The following is an 8,692-nucleotide window of genomic DNA, read 5'->3' as shown; positions in this document are numbered from 1 at the left end:
ACACATGTCGATCACCCCGRCAATAACTATTGGACGGTTAACAAACGCAATGTTTATCTACTATCAATTTTCATTTAACATTTATATTATAAAAACGGCTATCAGCTGCTTACAAGAGTTTCAAACTCTCATAGCTGCCGTCTGTAAAATACAAATTTGGATCTGATTAAGTGCACAGTTAATCCGGATTAGCGCTGCCGTCTGTCAAGGCTATTATTCGTCACTTTCTTTAAATGAGCTCAGACTCAGCTAAGCTAACTCAGTTACTAAGAGTTCCAAAGATGATGAGAAGCTACATGCTCTAAGCAAGGTGCCACGAAACAAAACAGGTCCGAAATAGAGCTGTCACAAATACAAAATCGATAGGAAAATTCAGAAATTCACCTCGAGGTGTCCGCATGTGACATTGAAATTTTTCGTGGTGGTTAGAAACAATGACCGTCCTTCCAGCGTCATCATAAAAATTTCGCATTAAATTACGACAATTTCCATGTGGCTTGAGAAACTCTAATACGAAAACGAATGAATACTGATGGATAAGCAAATAACGATGAATTTGCCTCAAAAGGAAACAAGTGAAGAATGTATTAAACTTCAATCCACTGTTTCCAACTGCTTTTCGGTTTTACTGACATCGATATAAAACATTCACACAGAAAACTATGACCCAATTTATGCACCGCCGCATTACCAGAAAAATCGTTATTGCTATGGGAGCAATTTCTCTCATCAAGAAAAAAATGTCCCACGTGGAAAAGATGATTATGACAACGACTCGCAGCAACACCACACCAAAGAGGGATATGCCAACCATAACCTGCTACAAGTGCGGGCAGCTAGGCCATAATGCAAACAAATACACGGACGTTTGTTGTCTAGCAAAGGCAATACGAATGAAAAGCGAGTGGATAGGTGCAGCGTCGTCGAATCAAAGGGAATCATGTACCTACAAGGTGAGTCCGTTCTATAGTTTTTTGATTCAGGGGCAAAGTGGTCCCTATTAAACGAAAATTTAGCTAATAAGTTCATGGCCAGTGGAATTTCATGGACTCCATAAATAGTGACGTGGCTGTGACTCAGTCCGACCGAGCCGTACTAGCAAAAATATTGAAATCGCGCGCATCAACGTTTATAAAGGGTATACCCAACCGTCAAGTCTTCTACCAGATAATAATATATCCCAACTCAGTAGCACGCAGAGCATTCGTTACAGCTGAAGGCCAATATGAATTAACAGCAGTACCATTTGGTTTGAAGAACGCTTCATCTGTGTTTCAGCGATCCTTTGGCGAAGTGGCATAATCGTATGCGATTGTTTATATTGACGATGTTTTAATTGTTGCTAGCACTAAATAGGTAAGTAAGCTAGTCATCATAAAAAAGAGTTGACGGCAAAGATCCATCGTTAGTGGGCTGGTGGCAATCCACTACTAATTGTCAAGCCTACTAATGCAAATAAAATAACGGAAGTACGCATATGCGTGGCAGATATAACAGATACTCGCTGAGCAGCAGCGTGATGCAGAGATTTCGGACTTAGTAACGAAGTTGGAAACATATGAAATGCGATCAAGCATATTGTATAGAGTGATACAGAGAAACGGACGAAACCGATGCCTGCCGGTAATACCGCGATATTTTAGATGGTCGGTGATTAATCATATATATGAGGCCATCATGCACTTGGGATGAAAGAAAACGTTAGGTACGCAGTATTGGTTTCCGAACATGTTCAAATAAGTCCGAAATTTTGTTGTAAATTCCATCACATTTCAGCTTTCAAAATCAACTTCATTTACATCACGCTCTCAGCCTCGACAGWAATAGTTGCATAGAGGTATTAAAGTCTACCATGTGTATGCTTGGAGTACCTAGTCGTGTTACTGCCGAAAAAGGTCGTAGTTTTGCTAGTGGTGACTTTAAACAATTTTGCGCTACACAAAAAATTCAGAGAAAGTTATAGTACGAAAAAAAATGGTGTGGCAAGTAATATGAATATGAAATATGAATTTGAGAATTCGATAAAATTTACCCTATGTTAAGCTATATTGAGAAACATTTTTTTTTTTCAAAATTATTTTATTTATTTAAAGCCAAAAAACCAATATGTTATAAAATATTAAATCTATTTAAAAACTATGCAGGCAAGTGATTTAGGTGTTTTGGTGATACGTCGCTCTTTAATGCGCAGGCATATCTCTTCTTTTAAGTCGTGTTTGATCGCACGAATGTACCAAAGCATTAGGCAAAGGGCTTGGGTGATCTCGGAGTTTAGATATATATTTAATTCTGCTGTCTTCTACATCTTTCTTTACCATAGAAATACCAAGGTCTTCATGGATATTTTCGTTACGCATATGCCATGGTGAACACAATATTATAATAATCTTCATACATGTTATTTACTGGCGATGTGTTTTCTTCACGTGAGCCTTTTATCTAGTTGAATAGCAAGATATGTTACTTCGTTCGCTTGGGGTACTCAAATACTCGTATTGTTTATTTTTGCTGCTGGGYACATCTTTGGCCTTAGCGAAAATGTAATATGCTTACATTTCTGCCCATTCACATTTATACGACAGTTTGCTAGCCATTCTTCGACAGAACTTAAATGCTTCGCTAATATTCTTGATGGTAAAATGTGGCATTTGCTACGGCTCACTATAGCTGTGTCGTCCGCAAAAGTTGAAGTTAATACATTATTAGCTGTTGGAAGATCTGCTGTATATACATATGATGTATAGTGTTTGGCCTATGGTTATGAAATCTCCTCCTTTTAACATAAATTTTCTATTTTTTAAATTATACTYCAATGTTTTATACAATTCTAAAGGTAGAAYTTTTTAAATCTTGTATAAAATACCTTCGTGCCACACCTTATCAAACGCCTGAGCTACATCTAGAAATATTGCTTTCCTTATCTCGTTAGTAATTCTATTTACTTGCTCTATTGTGCCATGTTTCGCACGAAATCCGAATTGATGCATTGGTATTGTATTACTTTCGTGGAGGAAAGGAGACATCTTTGATAGCAATACTTTTGAAAGACAGGTTAGAAGACTGATTGGCCTGTATGAAGACGGCTGTGTTAAGTCTTTCCCAGGTTTATCTATGAAGATAATCTGCGACTTTTTCCATGAAATTGGATAGTATCCGAAACTAAGAATTGCATTGAAGAGCAAAGAGAGCACCTCTACAGCAATAATTGATAACTCAATAAGCATTTTTGGTTAAATATTATCATGTCCCGACGACTTTTTTGGATTAAGTTCTTTGATGATACCAATAATTTYGGAAGGTGAAGTGACTCTTTAGCTGTGTTGGGTAAGATTGACAGCTTAAAGTTGTTCCTTGTAAAATTGGGTTGAAATGCCTTTTCTAGGTTTTTTTGCAAAACAATTACCCTTTTCCTCGTCTCTTCGAACCCAATTTCCACCCAATTCTCGTATAGGCATGTTAGAGTTAGTTGGTGGCTTCGTGGACTTTTGGACTATCCAAAGCTTTAAATTTTTTAATCTACGTTCAGYAGATTTCAATTGAAGATGAGTAGAAGGGGAGCGATTTATCTGCCATTTACGTTTTGTAAGCCTTTTTTCATTTACAAGCTTTTCTATTTCTTTATTAGTGATTTTTCTGGAAAGAAACTTCTTATGTTTTTTGTTTGGTGTTGCTAAGACAGCTGCCCTATTTTATAAGAAGTTAGACCCACTTTCGGATTAACGAACGAATTAACGGTTGTTAACATAACTTTATTATTACAGGAGAGTGATCAGRAGATAGATTAGTACGTGTATCAGCTGTTAGGTGCGATTTACAGCAAAATCAATTAAATCTGTTATTTTCTTTCGAAATTTCTTTCGAAAACTTGGCTTATCAGGAGATATCATTTCAAGGTTATTGTGCCTATTTAAAACGGTTTGATAAAACTGCCGTTCTTCTGGGTTAATAAGACGTGAGCCCCAGTACGTGTGTTTTGCGTTGTAATCTCCACCTGCTAGAAATCTTTGACCTAGTGTTCCAAAAAAGTCTTTAAATTCGATTTCTGTAATTTTAAAACGAGGTGGATAGTTTATAGCCGTAAGGTTTAAGTCACAATCCCGATTTTTTTGATGATATTATTGTAGCTTGTAACTGTGGTGTAGCATGGAATTCTAGAGCATAGTGCTTTAAACGATGATTTGTAACATATAGTCTAAATCCCGGTATGTTGAAACTATTTTTATTTGCAAGATGAGTTTCTGAAATAAGTATTATATCTATAACATGTTGGTTAACGCCGTTAGCATTCCACATACAGATATTTAGTAAGCTAATTTTTTACTTATGTGATTTTATTAAATTTTGGATCATGTTTGCGTGGTAGACAAAAATTGTGTCATACACTGTGTAAGATTTATAATCATCGTTTCAATACCTCCATTTGGAGGATTTTGCGGCACTTGCATTTGCACAGTGTTGCCTTTCACCACATTTCCATAGCTTCCTTGCATATTATTATTGTTAGAAGTAACAGAATTTGAACTTTTTTCTGAGGTTGCTATAATTTCATTACGGGGTGTTTGTAACATTTGGTTACGACGTGCTTGAATGCCCTGTGACAATTTCGATTTCAAATCTTTATATACAGAGCAACCTCTGTAGTTAGCAGTGTGATCTCCTCCGCAATTGCTTTTTGTTTAATTCTTCTGAATTATTCTGGGATGTAAATCATCACAAACCACACAAACATTGCGTTTGTGGTTCTTCCACAGCTACTCTACGATGCAACAAATATTCAAAATCATATATTGGATGTTTTATGAGTTTGGCAACAATTCAATTTTAAACATTGGCTGTGGTACTTTGTTTCTACTAAATATATTTACAACTGTTTTAATTCCAAAGCCGCATTCTTCCAATGCTTATTTGACTTTAGTAGAGTCTACGGTGGACTCTATTCCCTTGATTACAACAACTATGCCTTTAGAGCTCTTCCATTAATACGAATAATAATTTTTTTGTATTTGACAAAAATTTTACGATTTTTAACGACTGAATTTTTGTTTCGGCTATATTGCCTTTTTTCAAAGGCACTATATGAAAATTGTTAGTGCCAAAAATTTTACTTAATTTCGCAACTAGTGTGTTACTGCTACGTTCGCGCAAATATATTGGAGGTGGTTTGGCATTAACGTGTGGTGGTACCCTTCGTATCATCGTCTGAACMATTGCTTAGTATGGCAAATCTGTTGTCATTCAACACTTCCGTTTTATTTTTATTTGGTGTGCCGCCTTGAAATTTTTTAGGATTGACCGCTGACTTTGAAGGACTTAATTTCCTTTTCATATTGACGTAGCGGTCAATGCATTGCGTTGCGATTTTCTTCGTTGCCGGCACTTTTGCTAGTACCTGCCGAGTGGTTGCTGTCAGGGCATTTGTTGTTGCCCGATTGTTGTTTTTGGCTGCTTCTGCTGCCTGCGTTCTTTGCTCCGATTCCTTTTCAGCTGATCGCCGGGATCATCATCGCCGCTACACTTTTTATTGCCAGTAGTTGTGGTTGTTKTTGTTTCAACAAAGCTGAAGTAGGCGATTAAGGAATGCCTAGAGCCTTGCTGATGAGGCCGCGAAGCACTCATTATTGTTTGTTTAATTTTTAGTTTTCACTTGTTGATTCGTGTTTATGTTTATTATTATTAATTTGTGTAAGGATTCGACTTATGGGGCAAATTAAATAACACGTCATACTCTTTGAACTTTGACTTCACAACGAGAAACATAGCGCGTGAAAGTCGGAAGGCCGTGTCACAGAATGAATAAAGAAAATTCTGTAAATCCGAAATAGCRTCATTGGAGGTGTCCTCAAGAGAGCATGGCGCCTTCTCTTCTTTGGCTCTTGCAATAAATAGTTGAGATCAGCGATGGCTTGCTCGTCACTTGGTTTGAGAACTGACGAATGAAAATTTACTTCTACTGATAGAGTGAAAATGGATGAAATGGAGGATAACTCCAAAGCGTGGCACCGCCCACTTTTTGGTGAAATCCCMTATCCCGGGACTAGACAAACCGATTTCGACAAAATTTAGTACGTGATATTCTTTTACAGTTTTATGTCACATGGTGAAAATGGACGAAATTGGAGAACAACCACTACTAATTTCCATATAGCACAATTGTATATTCTTCTTCTTCTTCTGTTTTGGAGTAGACACCGTTTACGCGATTATAGCCGAGTTAACAACAGCACGACAGTCGTTTTTTCTTTTCGCWACGTGGCGCCAATTGGATATTCSAAGCGAAGCCAGGTCCTTTTCCTCCTGGTCCTTGCAACTGAGTAGAGTTCTTCTCCTGCTTCCCCCGGCGAGAACTGCGTCGAATACTTTCAAAGCTGGAGTGTTTTCGATCATTCGAACAACATGACCTAGCCAGCGCAGCCGCTGTCTTWTAATTCRCTGAACTATGTCAATGTCGTCATATAACTAATCTAATATAGCTCATCGTTCCATCGAATGCGATATTCGTCGTATCCAACGCTTAAAAGACCATAAATCTTTCGCAGAACTTTTCTCTCGAAAACTCGCAATGTCGACTCGTCAGTTGCTGTCATCGTCCAAGCCTCTGCACCATAAGCAGGACACGAATTGTGAGTTATAAGCCACTTTGGTTTTGGTTTTTATTCGTGAGTTTGGTTTTTATTCGTCGAGAGAGGACTCTACTTCTCAATTGCCTACGTAGTCCGATGTAGCACCTGTTGGCAAGAGTTATCCTGCGTTGGAATTCCAGGCTGACATCGTTGATGGTGATTACACTGGTTCCAAGATAGAAGAAATTATCTACTACTCTTGGTAATGACTGTTCCTTAATGCGTTTGTCGTGGTCGTCATCAAAAGGGGGGTCCTCATCCAAGGCTGGTTGTTTCTTTTCATTGGGTGCGTTTTTTACGTGGCGGGTCCCAAACCCAGCGCACAACCTTGTGGAAGGGATGTTTCACCTTCTCACTTTAGCTCCCCTTCAAACGTGTATTCTTGGTCTACGTGGGCTGCTTGAGCCATATATAAAAGAATCGTTTCTGGCCACTCCCAAGTGAATGGCGATCAGAGAACTTTCCTCACTTGAGTGAACTTCTACACATGACTCCATCCTCCCACTTTTATATTCTACAAGAACACAAATCAAGAAGCAATTAATATCACGGGATAAAACTTTGGCAYCTTATGACCAAAAACTKTTTAAATCAAATAAAAACTGTTCAAGCCCCTATGATTGACTTTTGATCGAAAATGTCGGTCAATRTGTGATTAGGGGATGATCCTTCTCTTATAATGTATGTCTGTATGCCAAACAATGGGTGGAATCGGATCAATACTTCCCTAAATGCTTAAAATGTACGGTTGCATCCGAACTTAGTTCTTCCTTACTTCTTTCAACAAAATTTATTTAAATAACACAAATTTACAAACACACTATTAACATAGAATATCTGAAATTCTTGGAAAAAARTAAATAAAGACATTTTTACAAAAATATGAAAATTAAATTTTTTCAAGTAGTTGTAATCGAAAAACTTCCCTCGTCCAAGTCTTTAAGAATTGTATCCAATGGCCAGTATAAAATTTCATGAGTAGTTCTCGAAAAATCTTACGAACCAACTTCAAAAACACAGTTTCGAGAAAAACGCGTTTAAAGACGGCGCACTTAGCCTCGAGCGCACAACTTAATAAGAGAGGATAGGGTCATGTGTAAAAGTAAGTGAGGATAGTCCTCTGATCGCCATTCACTTGGGGGTTGCCAGAAACAATTCTTTTACATATGGCTCAAACAGCTCACGACTTCCGGTCTTTGGCCAAGGATCCTTTGGGTAGACTAAGAACATCCGTTTGAAGTGAGAAGGCGAAACATCGCCTCCACATTATTGTGCGCTGGACTTGCGACCCGCCACGTTAAAAACAGTACCAATAAAGTAAAACAGTAAACCACAGCCTCGGTTGAGAGACCCCCATTTGATGAGGACATGGCAAACGAAATAAAGACAACGACACTTGGAATGTACGGTCTCTTAATTGAGAAGGTGCCGCTTCCCAGCTGGTTGATGTCCTCGTTAGAATAAAGGCTGACATCACCGCTTCCAAGAAATGTGATGGACGGGACAAGGACTGAGGAGGGTAGGTCCTTGTGGCATTTACTACAGTGGAAGAGAAGGACGATGCGACCAAAGATGCCTTTTATGAGCGCTTAGAGGGCACCTATGAGAGTTATCCACGTCACGATATCAAAATCGTGCTTGAGCGAATTATCAAGCGAAAACGTGTAAAGTACCATATATATATGGCATAGGGGATCGCAGTGGCAGGTGGTACTTGTCGGTCAAAGGTTTTGAATAAGTCGGCTTGACTCCGTCCCCTAATAAGTTTAATATCTCCCAATCCATTTAAGCTACAACAAGAGAAAATAGCGAAATCGGATCATAGTCGCACTCACTCCCCATATAACGGTACTGTTAAAAACTACCAAAAACACCTACTTATCATATAACACAATCTTAAATTCTATTTGATACCTTCATTTTCCAGTATACAAATCAAGAAGCAATTATCAATAATTTGTTTGAACTATGCCACCTTAAGGTCAAAAATTGGCCAAGTCGAATTTAAACTGTTTTTCGTTTTTATACTCTCGCAACAAAGTTGCTAAAGAGAGTATTATAGTTTTGTTCAC

This window comes from Bactrocera latifrons, unplaced genomic scaffold (assembly GCF_001853355.1).
Source record: "Bactrocera latifrons isolate USDA-ARS-PBARC rearing strain unplaced genomic scaffold, ASM185335v1 scaffold_958, whole genome shotgun sequence".
Classification (NCBI taxonomy): domain Eukaryota; kingdom Metazoa; phylum Arthropoda; class Insecta; order Diptera; family Tephritidae; genus Bactrocera; species Bactrocera latifrons.
This window is presented reverse-complemented; position numbering follows the sequence as displayed.